The 16,419-nt window shown below is 37.7% G+C and overlaps 1 protein-coding gene across 1 annotated transcript in view; it reads left to right on the forward strand.

Moving 5' to 3' along the window:
- The window catches only part of LOC109379368 (teneurin-2-like), a 1,023,129-nt gene that overhangs the window by 85,354 nt on the left and 921,356 nt on the right, over positions 1-16,419 (forward strand). Inside the window, exon 2 of the mRNA XM_019635930.1 lies at positions 12,191-12,303. The gene's annotated coding sequence lies outside the window, so the exon portion shown is untranslated. The remainder of the gene's footprint in view (positions 1-12,190; positions 12,304-16,419) is intronic.

Below are 16,419 nucleotides of genomic sequence, written 5' to 3' on the forward strand. Positions count from 1 at the left end.
ACACACACACACACACACACACACACACACACACATTGTATCAATCTTAGTTAATTCCTATCTTCCTGGAAGAAAGAGTAAATTCACTTTCTTCCTCTCCCCTTTCCCAAATATAAGGTGGTGAAAAAAAAATTGTGTTTTCCACAGTGATAAGACAACAAGTAATCTGACAATTTATAAATAAAAGAAATGCTAACAAATATTACTATCTTAGGTCAGTTTGAATTTCAAATAATTTGTAAGACTATTTTACGTGTTCAAAGTGTAAATTTCAAAATGTAAATCCATACGCATTTTGATGTAAGAACACGTGACAGCCATTAGATGATTTCATCGGGGTGCTTTTATATTTTAACGCCAAAGAGTTCAGTTTATGAGAGAATAGGTATGATAGCACACTGGTGGTTAAGAACCTGGCATCTGGTATCAGATAAATCCAGGTTCAAGGTCTAGCTTCACTTTTCTGAAGTTTAAAAAAAAAAGCGTTTGTTTAATTAATTAAATATGAGGATGAGGGCAGGCAGGGCAAGGGAGAGAAACACAAGTCCCTTGCCCCCCCACCCCCATGACCACTGGGCCCTTGGTCCACGGCTCTAGACAGCGCCCGGAACTAGAACTCTCAGCTTCCTGGGCCCTCAGACCATCAGCCCTAACTCCTGCTCTTGGGCGTGTCCTTAGACAGTATGTATAATATCTCCGTGCCTCGGTGTTCTTCCCTGTAAAATGGGAATGTTGAGAGTGCCGACAATCTAGGCATGATGGTAACAACAGAAGGGGATAAAATGAAGATGTGCGCAGTGCTCAACATGGTATGGTTCATGTATGTTGGTGCAGCGCCGATGTGTTGCCAGCCGGTGAATGAGAACATAAACCCTAATGCCCCTTATACATGTACTTAGTTTTTAAAATGTATTTGTTGGCAGAACAAATTTGGTGGTTGTCATTCGAAGAGTTCAAATTCTGAGGACGTCTGCTGGGCAAGAGCAGCACGTTGGCCCTACCCAAGCTGCCACTCATCCCAAAGGTGGGTGGTTCTGTTGTAGTCAAGCTGTGCCCATTTAATCGCATTTACAATGGGCGGAGATAGTTAAACAGGCACACTTTATTAGACCCTCTTTTATAGAGCTAAAGCATTTTCAGTCAGTTTTTATGCTTAAGGGCTCATGAGACATTACTCAGTGCTTCCTAAAGGGGCCTGGGACACTTATATGACATGGTAAGGATGGCCCTGATATTTTCTCTCACAAAGAGAATTATCCCATCCCCAGAAGTGACAAATGGGAATGAAAGTGAAAGAAAAGACTGAAAAACACAAATTTTAAGGTCTCAAAAGAATCATTTCATCATTCTTCTGGCGGCAGCTGACTTTTCACACACTTCTATTGGTGAAGCAAAGACAAACTGAATTTTTGTGTTAAGTGTGTTTACTTTTGCATCCCAAACAGTAACACAGACAGTGTGTTTCAATTAAAAGGAACCCTGGAGCAAAAATGTGTTACAGTCAGGGGAAGAAGCAGAGGGTGTCATTATCTCGTAGGCCCAGCAGTCAAGATAATGAACAGCTAAGAAGACTGGACAATGGAAGGTGAAGTTGGGCTTGTCATGAAGCTGTCAGTGGAAGCTGAGCTCGCTCAGGTGCCATGCAGGGGTAGGGATGTTCTGAGCAGCTGGAGAGAAAACTGAAATAAAAGTGGCCTGATTGTACTTAGTAAGTTTCAGCCTAATTTAATATTTTGCTGGTGTTACCCAAAGCCTTCAGTCAGTGATTTTGATGCTTAATTCCTCCTCTTCTGTGACTGATAGTCTGGATTGATGCCCTGTTGCCTCGACCTTGAAACGGAGATTTCTCCAGTTCTTCCTTTGAGGGGATTTTTGTGTGTGATTTTTTTGTATGGAATGTAAGGTTCATATAAGGTCTGGAATTCTGTCCCTGCTGAGGGGCAATAGGATATTTTGTAAGTTACAATGAGAGATGATGGGCTGCAGATGCATTGGGTTTGCGTAAAAATGGATAGCTACTGAACGGTATCCAAGTGCCAACATCCCTGATGAATAAAGGCTAGATAGCAGATAGGCCCAAGGAATGATAAAAGAGAATCAGGTTGGATTTCAAATGAAAAATTCACTAGTACAATGTATCCAGGAAGACACACTGGGAAAAAGAAGAAACAAAAAATCCATGTCTGGCGATAGAAGAGATCAAGGAGTAGTAAGTATAACTATTTGGGCTCATTAATTTATTCATTCCACATGTATTGGATACGCACTTCATGCCAGGTATTGTTCAAGGTCCTGGAACAGGTGAATGACAGGCGATGCCTCCGCTCCGATGTAGGGAGAAAGATAAGGGATGAATAAACACGTGAACGCAGTAATTTCATGTAGCAATACGTAAGATGGGGCGAGTACAAGAGGGTATCGTGGGAGAGTGACTGGGGGTCCGAGCCCGCTGCTCAATGACAACCTCTCAGGAGAGGAAGTATTTGCAATGCAGAGGGAGGCAAAGCTACAAGAAGGTAGACAATCTACCTGGATTCACGTGTGAGTGGAGGAAGGGTGCAGAAAAAAGCTACAGTTTTTTTCCAGCTTCTTCCTTAACGCTTACATTCAGCCATCTTCTCCCTAAACAAGTCAGATCCTCATCCAGGCATTGATATCGAGAGCTTTTACGGTTGGCCTCGTGGTGTCTTCCTTCCCAAACCTTCCACAAATGTCCAATTGATGGAAACTATAATTTCTGGAAAATACCTGAAGGCTTGCCCACTCTCTTTAGTCCTTACGTAAGAATCTCTCTGCCCTCATGTGAGGCCACCTTATATCTGTTCCTAGAGCCACATGTTGACTCCCCAGAGATAAAACCTTGTGTCTTACAATTTCCATGGTACCAAGCATCCAGTGCCAGGCACCGGGTAGACACACTATAAATGTTTTCAGAATAAAAGAAAAAATGGGACAGAAAGTCAAAAAGCCCAGCTGTTAAGTCATATCCCCATGAATAGTTCCTGAATATACTTCCAGGGGTTGCCATGCTCCAGGTCTGGGATAGATTTCAAAAGAATTAACATCGATGTATTAGAGAATTGCTGTGTCTAACCCTTGGGGACTCTAATTCAGTGGCTCTAGAGTGATACCTATGCATTTTCTTTTATTTTAGTTTTTAAGTTTTTCAGTTGAAACTCATCAGTAAGCGGTTTTGTAAGTGCTATTTGACTAAGGAGGGAGAGGGGAAGAAATTAACATTTACTCTATGTTACTCTTCTATTTGTTTCTATTATTTACTCTTCTATTGTTAGTTTACTAATTTACTCTTAGTAAGTCGTGTATTTGAATCGGAGCCAACCATCCAAATTATTCTCATTGTATTTAAGAAGATAGCCGAGAAAGTGAAGGTGCATTTTGTTGTTTAAGTCAAAATTCAGAAACTAAAAGAAACAAGGTCTTCCCTTTTTGAAATGTGTGCAAAATCTTCCTGTCTGTGTCAACTCCAATCCCCACATTTCATAGTGTATATGTTCATTTACTGAAAGCTTTGAATAGTAGGATTTTAGATTAGAATTCAACTTTTCCCCTATTGAATGCCAGCTTGGCGAGTCGCATTAATAACCGTGGTTGTGTTTGAATGTAAATGGGGGACATCTGGTGATATCAGGAGTTCAAATGCTGGGAGCCTGCATGATGACTCTCATCTGTTTGTCACCCAGCAGGTGTAATGGATGGCAGGCATGTGGGCTCTTTGCCCAAGTTAATGTACAGACCTGATATATCGAGGGGACACGTTTCCTGTGCAGTTTGAAAGGATCACAGCTCAAAAGGATCACAGCCCCAGATAGGCACATGGAGGTGGGGAGGGGGGCAGTGGAGTGGATACTTCCAACTGCACCAATTTCTTTGGTCAAATTGCCACTTTCTAGCCTACAGGCATTTCCCTTGTCCCATTTCAACAAACTTCCACAGCCCAATTTGTTATTCAAAAATTTATGGAAAATGTATGTTAAAGTGAAAAGGGTACATTGTGCAGAAAAGGGAAGCAGCTTGTAAGCATATCATTATGTGTGAGCCATGGGGCCCGCAGATGGCACTTCTACTCAGAAGCGAGAGCGGTGCCAAAAGCTAAACTCTAAATACATTTAAATCACATATCTTTACTTAAAAATGGAGTATTTTGGAAGGAAAGGCAGATGATATTTAAGTACACAAGTGGTATTCTTTTGTTCCTCGGAAAATAGAGCCCTTTACAAAAGTTGCTACCTTCTAAGTGTGCAGTAAGCCTTTGATTCCTCAAATTCCCCCAGAGGATTTAGCTGCAGTTCAAGGCTCAGCTCTTAATAGGATTAGCCATTGAGGTAGTACCTTGCTAGGAGAACAACTACTCTTCAAGTATCCTCACAGTTATTGAAAATTCAAGGATGTGTTTTGATTACTATGTTCAATGCTAACTTTGTTTTGCACATTAGAAATAGTAACACAAAATTATCATGACATACGGGCTTCTTATTTTAATTGAAAATAAATTTAGTTCTCAGACTGTGCCAATCTTTAATTAATTAGAGGGAGGGAACGAACGGGACGAAAGCATTTGTTGGCTACTTAATACAATGATTTTTCTGGGAATATGTATTTTTTTTCATCTGCAGTAATCATGCTGATTTGTTGTTTAGTCTCGTTATATTTACTTTTGATGGAAAATTTATATTTTAAAGGGTACAGTTCATGTCGGTGAGGCTAACACAGGAAATAACCAGTTCGTTTTTATTTCTTCTTTTGCAAGAGTGGCATTATTTTCACTAGTACCATATACAATGAGTATTTCAGCTCTGAAATTGATTTTGAATGTGTCTCCTTAATTTTATTGGTGTCATTAGCTCTGACAGTAATACCGTTAAAATAGGCATTATTTATATTTAAGACATTTAGAACATAACCTTTTATTTTAATATTCTAACAGCTTCATCTGTGTAATGATTGTACTTTTAGAAAATCCAAAAGTATAATTATACCTGTATGACATTTAGTATATGGAATCTTTAGTTTTCATAATATTGTGAACACGTGTTATAGCCACATTCCTCTACCTCCTTCTCTGCTCTCCTATTCTGAAATGCTCACCATAGACTAAGCCCCTTCGAATGCTAATGGCTTGTATGGAGTTGATGTGTAGGAGTATGTGTGTGAGGGAGAAAATGCGTGTGTCTGCATGTGCCCACCTGTGTGTGAAGAGAAGAAACACTAATTATTTTTAAAGGAATACGATTTCATTATTTGCAGCCAAGTGCAAGTAAAACATAGTTCTGACTGATTGTGTGTTGATAAATAGAAGTCTGCTGGGCGGTTATTCTTAATGTAGATCTGAGTCAATTATGATTTTTAGTAAATTGATCGTTTCAAACTGAGCATGGATAAAGCAAATTCAAAGGTTCTTCAAAAGTTTTTATACACAGACTGGATAACTCTGCTGATTCTATTAATTTGTGTGTGTGTGTGTGTGTGTGTGTGTGTGTGTGTGTGTGTGTGAAAAATGTCCTGCTCTGTCTTTGCTTTCAAAATGTAGCATAGACCAGCACTGGGCAGAGCTCATATATACTTGGAAACCCAATTCCTTATAGAGGGAGTGCTCTAAGCTTTTCTCTCTGGCATCCTGTGCTGTTGTGTAGGTTTTGGTAGAGTGCTGCGGTGGTTCTGTTTTCCAGGTCATGCTCTCACCAACTGTTGGTTGATGTAAAGTTTTAGGTGGTTGTGTCACTTGCTCACTTGAAAAACCTTCCCTGGGTGGTAAGAATGAGTGAGCAGGGAAGTGGTTTGACTGCCTCCATATCAGGGAGTGAATATGAGGAACAGCTAGGTAACCCTTTGAGGGAGATTGTGGGCGATAGTTGGGGGCATCAGGTGAACAATTAAGTAGTGGACTCAGAAGTCAACTATGATAATTACTCTATTCCAAAACCGACTCAGTAGGCTGGGGGTATCGAGTATGAAGAGACAGCTACTGTACACAAACGTCAGACTTTTTAGGATTTCCAAAGCATTCTTTTTCCATGGGTTAGCTCTCCATCTATCCATATTTAAAAAGCAATGATGATACTTTTATAAAGCTCTTTATATCTTTCGATGCAAATCAGAATCCCCCGGCATGTTTCGATGTAAATTAAATCCCAAGCAGAGTCTTTTGGCAAGTTTTTACTTTATATTTAATAACTTCAAAATTTCTCAAGAGGACCCATGTGCACTCCTCAAAGGAAATAAATAATTTGCAAAGGAGTCACAGTTTCTGGTGAGACCTACAGGTTTCTGCTTATTCCAATTTGTCTTCAAAAATAGGACATCATCTCTAAAACTATTCAGCAAATAAAAATAGTCTTTATATGACCTAGTACTCGTTTGACTTCACTCTAAGCTTCCATGAGAGTACTATTTTATATACTTCAGCAAAAGCAAATGAGCCTTGACTATCTAGGAATTCATTATAATTAGTGACTGATTTCATGTTTTCTTTTGCATTCCTTTTTATATGTGCCCCTCTGAAACAAACATTATTCTAGGCATGCAATGCACAATTATTAGTTCAAGTTGAAGTGATTCTGTATAAAATTGGCCTCATATTTATTCATTTAGAATATGAGCAGGGAGAGAGTGCATATTTTATAAAACTCCAGTAATTTCTGTATCAGATAACTCTTAAGCAACATAAGGTTTGACCCTTTCAAAATCACTCAATGAACTCAAATTACACACAGAATCTTTCAAAAATTCTATAGATTTTTTTTTCTTTTATTGAAGCCTTTAAACTTAAGCTTTGGATAACAGATCCTGCATTTGAATGTTGAAAATAGGATTGTGTTTTCATTGGTTTGGTTCAACTTTATGATATAAACCACGTATTCTGAGCAAAATTGTTCCACACTTTAACAGATTATTGTGGAAATCACTGTATGTGAGAGAAGATATTTTAAATTAATTGAAATGTTATTCTAAAGAGTGAAAATTCAGAGATTCCGTATACCGAGAAAAGGAGACGTCTTCATCCACAAGTGATTTTGGAGGGAATCAAACATATTATAAAAATAGAGAGTTCCTATTTTGAATTTATTGTAAGCATAACTTGTTACTTTGGCGGCCTATTCATTGTCTGTCATGTTGGTCAGAGCCACTAAAGATCTCGGTCTGCTAATTAATCTCTAATGTGTATCCAACAGTTCTTTAATCTATTTGTCACAACCACTGTTGGGGTTTCAGTTTCTTAGGGAGGCTTCTGGGACCTCTTGGTGTTTTGAATTTTTTTTTCTCCTGGCTCCTTCCTCCCAAGAACTGACTTGACTAGCTTGGGGATATCAGTGAATTTCAAATAGCATTTGTGATGAGGCTGCTGTCTTGCCCCACTGTACACATTTACCATTAAAAGCAGATAAAACGCAAGCGCCGCCTCACCCGGAGGAGGTGAGGAGCACAGGCTGGTGGGTGGGCCTCCTGCTTCACTCCTGATAAAAGGAGGGAGGCACATTGAACCGCCATGGCTTCATTAGAGAGATTTCTTTGCATGAAACTGTGACCTTTTAGGGTATTTGTATTTACTAGCTTTGCTGTTGTGTGACTTGTGGTATGTCTTTCGGATACATATTGCCAGACTGGAAACTTTCAGGGGTTGGCTTGCAGCTTACACTTGAATGCACCTTCCTCAGCATCTGATCTGGGTCCTTAAACAGCGTTAGTGCTGTAGCACAAGCGTGCAGACGTGAACACAGAGACCTGTTTTCCGTGAACGCCAATCATCATCTAGGGAAGGCCTGCCCAATAGAAGTATAATGGAAGTCAGATGTGTTATTTGAGTGTTTTTTAAATAGGCATATTAAAATAGAGTAAAAAGACACTGGTGAAATTAATTTCATTAATATATTTTATTCAACTCAATATAACAAACATTCTTTTTTCCATATGTAATCAATATAAAATATTATTGAGACATTTTATGTTTTTATAGTAATTTTGTGAAGTTAGGTGTGTGTTTTACATGTATCGCACATGTCAATAAAAAACCAGCCACATATTCAGTGCTCAGCAGCCAGTAGCTATAGTGGCAGGTAGCTACGCTATTGGACCACATAAAGCTACAGTTTCAAGTAGTATCTGCTACATGGTCACAAATCAATTCAATATCTGTCAAATAAATGAGTGAATGATGGTAGTTGACTGGTTTTAGCATATCCAGATAATTTTCTGCATTATAAAATTATTTTATTATATGTCCAAATGCCTCAATATCATATTTTCTTATTAAGTAATAGAGATATCTTGCATTTGGTCTTAGAATACTCCTTTTTTGAAGGAGGCAGAAGTTCACAAACTGTTATATGAGTAGTAGAATGCAAAATGGCTTGAGTATTCTGGAATTCATTCATTTGAACTAGTTTCATTTGCTTCTGTGTGGAATGAAACTCATATGCTCATATTTTATGTCTGTGAAATCTTTATTTTTATTCATTAGAAAGAAGTCAATTAATTTGCATTTACTAATCTCTCATTCCTTGCACTGTAATATCATTCCCTTTATATCTAAAGGAAAAATTGTTAATATTTCTTTAAGCCTATAAACTTAATTTCCATTAGGGGAACTGGTAGCTTGAATGAATATAACAACATTTTGTAAGTTGTATTCCTATTGTCTGGCTTTTTATAGGTTTGTCTATGTCACTTCATTTTGTGGCATTTGTGTAAAATATGTAGTGTGGTATTTGCTTAATTTTTTTTTATTTATATGGAAAAGTTCACTTAAAAGGTGCAAATTTATACATCCCTAAATTATTCCTTAGGTATCAATAATATTTAATTAATTTAGATTGTTCATTTTATAATACTTTTCAATAGGACATTTACATTTCTCAAATTTCCTATACACATTAAATGAAAAGTTAAAATAATTTGTGTCAAAAGGGGGCCCAGATTAACTGCCATCGATAATATAAAATGCAATTTCTATTGTAGAAAAGGGTTTGGAATAAAAATAGATGGATGGCGTTGTCCTATTGATGCACAATTCTGTCTATTCAAGGTGGATGTATTTATAGAGAGATGGCTAGAAGGATGCTCACCAAAATGTAAGCAGTGGTTATTATTGGCTGACGTCTCTTGAATGACTTTTGCTTCCTTTGTTTTTATTTAACTGTACAATTTTATTTTACAGTAATGCTATAAAAGAATATTCAAAAATAAATAAGAACACATAGTTCTCATTGTAGTTACATAAAACCCCATGTGCAAAATATGACAGAAATTTGTATTCCAGAAAAAAACAAAGTTTGGATTTGTTTACTTGAATTATAATTTAATTAATGAAGTATTCAATTTCAATCAATATATAAGCTTTATCTGATACACCTTAATAAAGATGAAAACTTAATAAAAGATAACATTTACTAAATGTATTACCTTAAAGCATGCATCGTTCATTACTGCATATTTAATGAGTGAAATACACTGGTCAAAAATAATTTGCATTTATTCGCTTGACAGATATTCACAATGCATATAATATGGGGTGAGTTTAATACTTTAGAGATTAGTGCATTTTTATGTAATTCTATTTCACTAATAAAAATAATAATAGTTAACATTTACTAAGCACCAGTCATTGTGTTAAGTGAATTATCTATGTGATCTTTACAACAACCCTATGAGTTAGATATTATTATTACCCCTATTTTACCCAGGAAGAATCTAAGGAACACAGAGGATTATAAATTCTCTTAGATCCATGGCTGTGAAGTGTTTCTATTACATGTTTAACTATGGATCCCAGTGATTTAATCATTACAGTGTATTGAGTATAGTATGTATTCATATACTGGTCATGCCTGTTTTGTTTTACATTCTAGCAGCAGGCTTTTTAATTTATAGTCAATGTGGTAGAAAATAACAAAGCAAGTAACATTTCTTGTTGCCTAAAATTCACAGCTCTCTTATTATAGCCTTCTTTTGATACAAAATTCTTAACTTATTTTGAAAATAAATTTGTTATCTAGCTGAGACAAGTATCTGACTCCAGTGTGGGCTCATGTGCAGGTCCAAAGATGAAGTTCAGTGACTTCCCAAGGCTGCACAGCTAGCTGGTGATGAGGCATACAAGCCCCAGGTACTTCTACTCTTGGGGTTACTTTGATGACTTTGTACTATTCCTAATTAAAAAAAATATTTTAACATTCAGTCCATTGATGAATCGTCTTCAAAATATTCTTGCTAAAATTTTATTTAGTAATAAGATTGTTAAACTGTGGCTCTCAATAGCTTTAAAAACTAATAGTCAAGAGAGATTAAAGGATCAGAATTATATAAGTGCGTAAACAGACTTGATTATAAGGACACCTAATTATTACAAGGTAGGATATAATTAAGTGCTAAAGTTGTGCGATATAACGACGATAAAGGCTGCAGAGTTTCTAAGGAGGAAATCAAAGAACCATATTTCTTTGCTGGGCTCTGATTACCAAGTTGGAAACTTGAAAAAAATAAAACAAAATAAAAACAAAGCAAATTTACATGAGGTCTTATAATTCTGTTTAGTCTTGTCAATTTGTCTTTTAAAGACACAGAGTCTTGATAAGACAATTCTCCATCTTTCATTCCCTTATTATCAGATTATTAAGTCATCATAATAAGCAAGATAGTAGAGCAAGGAAAGCAGAAATTGAGATCAACTTTTGCTGGATGCCTGAGACCTTTTCTTTCCTTATTACTCAGTTTTCTGTGGTAGGTTTTTGGCCCTGCTACCATTTTTTTCAGATAAGAAAACTGAGGTTTTGAGGATCTGTGGAACCTTGAGGTTTTAGTTATTAGTGACAGACACACTATTCAAGTTCTGGTTTGCTGTAATTGAGATTCCATTATCTTACTGTCTGGAAGACACTGACACCCAATATTGATTCCACATGACCAGGGATTTTTGTAGGGAAGACGGGCTTTTCAGAGTGGTCAGGGAAGATGGAACCATCAGCCTGAAAACATGGCTTGCCCTTGTGAGGCGTGTGACTAAGAGTGTTCTAGTTGTGGCCGTGCACAGGAAGTGGAGATGGGGTCAGCCGGACCGGCGCCTCTCCAGCTGGTCAGTGGACCTTACACGCTGCCTGGGAACGCTGATTGAGGAAGGGCGTGTCTTTACATGTGGAGGTTCACTTGTAGTGCTCCAGATGAGAATGACGTGAGCAAAACTGGGAAATCAGAGCTATTTGTTTTCAAACTTTGTCACTCCTTCTCTGGTAGGACCTTTCTCTTTTTGACCTAACACCAATCCCTCTGAGTACTTAGGAAATTATCCTTTGCCTCACTGCCCTGTCTTCTGTCCAGAGGAGAAGGGAACCGAATGAATAACACATGCCTCAGTGCAGATTCATTTAATAGTTAGACATTTTTTGGGGGGGGGTGAGGTGGGGGACTGTTTGTATTTTCCTTAAGAATTAATCATGAGATGAGCCAAAAATCTATTGGTGACATTTCAGATATGTGTCATTGGGATAGTGGCATCAATGACAATAATGACAGCTGACATGTATTGAAGAAGTACTATGTGTCAGGCACTGTACTATGTGCTTTTGATAGATTTTTATGTTTATTTTTCACAGTATTTCTATGAAATAAGTAAATATATCCATTTTTAGGTGGAGAAAGCTTAGGTTATTTGCCCAAAGCAAGTTGTGTTGGGGTCAGTGGGACTTCCCTGATACATAATATACCCCCACATCCTGTTGACAATAGCAAGTATTTGAATTTAAAAGTTGGCAAAATGATGTTCAAATTGTATGGGTGAGCAAAGTGTAAATTTTAAGAGGAAGTAAATCGTTTGTAAATGTGAAGAACAAACTTAAAATCTGTGTATTGTATTTCAGTGTTTATGTTATAAACAGCAATACATTTGAAGGATAACAAATGGGTACACTACGTGGTAATTTTGTATCTTAATGGTAACGGTGTGCCATAGTTAAAGTGAATGAACTAATTAGTATGTTTTATAACATATTTTACATTCCTCTACTGAAAGGAATTTTAAAGGGTAAGGTGTGCAGTTTAGCTCAGTTAGCCCCCATCCCAACTTGCCTCCATTTTGAAGATTTATGGTTTATATTTGCATTTTTATTCTTTTTGTTTAGTTTTATTTTATGTGCTCATTTGAATCTTATCTATTGTCTTTTTTTTTTTTTCTTTTCAACAGTTACATCCAGCTTTTTACTGCCTAGCAGTCTGGGGCTTGCTTTGTCACGTGGCTTTACCGTGGAGCACCCCTGGAAAGCTCACTGAATTGTCCATCGCAGATCCACGCTTTGGGTGAGTGGAGTCCTAGCCACAAGTTAGCATTTCGCGCTGCCTCAAGTTGTGTTTGCATTGTTGCCCAAAGTGCTTCCATATGGACCGCAAAATAGGGCTTTTCCAGGTCTGTGTTGGAAAGCTGGTTCCCCTCCTCCCCCCACACACCTTTTTTCTTATGGATAAAAGTAATTTATATTGTTGTTTTCTCTCTCTCAAACCTGCTGTTGTCTTCCCCATCCCCACTGAGTCAACTCAATAGAATGATTACAGTTCTTCAGTCATACATCTGCCTCTTTTCTACCTGGATGAATCCCTTCCATTCTCCCCTCCTCATCCCCCGGGTCTCTACAAATAATTAGACCACCACACTTGTCTTATTTGCTGTGAATGCATGGACATGAAAGGTCGTGATGGCTGGGATTAGCTGGACCATCTAGCATCTCATTGTAGTGTGTAAAGACCGTTTGGATGGCAAAGCTTGGCCTCCTTTATCTGTTTAATGTTGTTAGTCTGGGCAGGCAGAGAGGAAAAAGGGAAGCCAGCAAGCCTCCCCTGATTTGGCATCCTCAATATATTTCTACAGCATCTAGCACCATTTATAAAATGTCTTCCTAAGTCTATTTCATGGGCCTCCTATATCCATTTGTCTCTAATCTTTTGCTTTTTAGAGCCTGCTTTTATATTTTTTACAAGTCAGATCCTACCAAGATGGCTCACTTTTGGGTGGGGCAATTAAAAGGGTTCTCTGAGGACAATTAATGCATTACACAATTTTTTATTTGGAGATGGGGGATCCCACTTTGTTAAAGTACTAGTTATAGTGTAATTTCAGTAATTTGAGTGTGTAATTTGACTTTGTGGCCAAGAATAAGGTGTGAGAGGAGACATGGTACAGACTCATGAGTGGTTAGATGGGTAAATGGAAAAGGTATCTGAATTGATGCTTTTTCTCTTTATTACCTGTCCAAATGAGGCTATGAGTAAAGAGTAGGTCTTAGGTGGCATTAGAGAGGGGAATGGCGTTAAGGATAGGGGTGATAATGTGAATACCCTCATGAAAAAGGTGGGCATATTACACACATCAGACAGCCTGCTTGGAGCAGTCCGTTTAGAAAGTACTTATGGAGCCGATCCTATAATGCCTGACTGGGAATCTTATGAAGCTCTAATTGACAATTAAAGTAGATGATGCAATAAGTTACTTTTCCTGGTCCTTGGGTCCACAGCCAGGGATAAATAAATGCCATCAGCAGTTCTAGTTCCCTTGTGCTGGTGAAGAAATTGGAGTTCATGCAACTTGTTTGAAATCTCCCTGTCCCGCACAGCGAGCTTTCCACATTTTTTCTTCCTGTCCCCATATGCTTTCTTAGTGTGTGGTCTGAGTGGGGAGCATTTTCTATTAGAGTAGTAGTTTCTTTTTGGATTGGATTGTGCTTTGATTCTAAGAGAGGCATTCAAATGAATAATGCTCAGGACACCTTAACTTTCTTGGAAGCATAGGTGTTCCCAGTGTCTTGGTGGTTAGAATCAAACGGGTTGTGCCTCGAAAGCCTGACTTTGTTGAATGCATCTTTGACTTCAAGGTTGCACTGCACAGAGCAGAGTAGGTGCCATTCCCTCCCAGGAACATACCCTGGTACCACGTCCTGTCTTTGGGACCATCACTGTTGTTGTTGTGTTTTTTGTTTTTTGTTTTTTTTTTTGCTTAAGGAAATATCACTGCATGCTTAGGAAATCCATTATAAATGTAGAGTTGTCAATTTTGGAAGCGGTAGGAGTGCGTATGGTGAAACAGACCTAAGATTCTGGCATATCCTATGCTAGCCCATCTGTCCTCTCCTAGAGCAAATGACAGATCAGAAAATGGCAGTTAGAGGAGGTGAGTTTGGTAGGATAGGACCCGGAAGAATGAAGGCTGCCATGGAGGGTAAGGTCTGTTTTGGATTCTTAGAGGATTTTCCTGACCTCCTTGGATCCAACAATCGTCCACTGTGTTTCCTCTTTCATGCTCACCATCCTAATTTTATTATCTAACCTGTGACTCAGTTTTCTGATGCAGGTGTGTCTTTGGTACCTGGTGGTCCAGGAGGCAGGCAGGCAGACATTATTGAGTAGTATGTGGATGTGTGGAAAGGCTGCCTGGTCTTGGGAACTCGCTTAATCATAAGAGCAGAGCTCACTGATCTGCCTGAATGCTGGCCTGGAAGTGTACTTTTGCTCAGTGCTCACATTATGCTGTGTTGTCATTCAGTGAGGGCCGTACTTTGATAATTTACTTCTGGCAACCGAATATGTTTTACATTTTGCCTAAATAACAAGCCAGTCAGTCAGTTAGGCAGGGCTTGGCTTGCAGGAAGCCACTATCAACTTTTCGAAGTTCTTTGTGCGAACTGTCTGGCGTTATATTTTACACTCTGTTGAACTTGTTTTCCAGAAATACCTACTGACTTTGAAAAGGACTCTGCAAGGTTTCCGCGCTCTGAGGTCCGTTTAGAGGGTCATTTTTCAGCCCTAACAGAATAAATGACACCGGCTTTACCAGGCAATAGGAGGCTTTATAAACATAAGCTAGTGCTTTCCCAGAATTCTAGTTTCCTCCCAGACCCCTCTCGGCTTTTGCTTTTCACTCAGGCTTATACCTACGTTTTAAATACTACTCTTTTTGCTCATAAGATGCAGCATCCTAAGGAAGACAGCTTTTCCGGCCACGGATCTACCTTAAACATTTCCACAGTATTTCTTTTGCTGAATTGGAAGTAATGTATAAAATGGTCTTTCTTCCATGTTGGATTGATAGAAAACACTAGATTTAAATGTAGATTTCTCTTGTTCTAGTGCAATCATATCTGCTTTCAGCCACACTGGGATGAAATGCAAGATGGACTTCTGTCCTCATGAAAAATGTATTTTTTGACTATTTTTCCACTATTTAAACAATGGAGATAAAAGAGAAAGAAACTTTAAAATCACAGGAAAAAAAATTAAACCCTGATGCTTTTAAAGATTGCCTATGATAAGGGTTAAACAGAATGGATGTTTTTCGATTTCTGATATTAAAATAAAGCCCCTACGTTACGTAGACATTTTGGGAAAATTGGAAGACCCATGTGAAGGTTGTGTTTTCAGGAGCACATCCCTCCTTGGGTGATGTGTGGATTTAATTCCCTATCATTAGAATACAAGTTGACATGTGTCACGTTCCTTTCCATTTAAAAAGTTCATAGCAATTATATGTACTTAATATATAAAAGACCACATATCTTTAAAAAAATAAGATTAACATGTTTTTTTCCTGTGTTTTAAGATCCACTTCTATGTAAGAGCTGGAATTATTAGCTCCATATTGAAGGTATTACACTGAGCTTTTTTTTTTTTGCCAGCATAGAAACATCCTTTAATACTCAACAGCTAACCTTTAAGATGAGTGCATTTTGAGATTTTTTTTTCTTCCTACATTACATGCCTGAGTTCTCTCTTAACGTTGTGAGATTTACAACAGGTTTTCTTTAAATATTTCACATTCTCTTACATAGAGCCATGCGGTACTATATATTTCAGAAAATATCTTCTTGGAAATTTAAAGAATAAAATAGAACTTATGTAAGCAGAACTAATAGATGGTGTTTTCATATTACAATGTATAAAGGAATTAAAAGGTGGAAAGGAGCAGTTATTAATACATACCATGTGCTGCATTTAAATTTTATTACTTTTAAACATAAATTATTTAACCATAAAGCAAATCCTCTTTAATCCTGAAAATTGAGGACCTGAGAGGTTAAATGTCTTGCTCAAGTTTGCCCAGCTAAGGAGGGAGAACTATAATTTTTAGTACAAACTATTAGTATAGATATTGTCCCACTGATTGAAATGTATTGGACAAGCAAAAATAGGGGATTATTCTAGGGAAAGACACACATTTTATTATGAAGAATGTTATCTGATAAACTATGATCTAGTAAACTCACTAGTTTATAAAAGAACAGTTGTACCCAAATCATGTTTCTGGCAGATAGAATAAGTTAAAAGTTACCTGCTACCTGCTCAGATGGCTTAAGATTTTACTAATATTTTTGGAAAAAACTTTCAAGATTTTTCACTTACTTAATTTCCAAATCTCTCTCTCTCTCTCTC

This window comes from Hipposideros armiger, unplaced genomic scaffold (assembly GCF_001890085.2).
Source record: "Hipposideros armiger isolate ML-2016 unplaced genomic scaffold, ASM189008v1 scaffold_25, whole genome shotgun sequence".
NCBI lineage: Eukaryota > Metazoa > Chordata > Mammalia > Chiroptera > Hipposideridae > Hipposideros > Hipposideros armiger.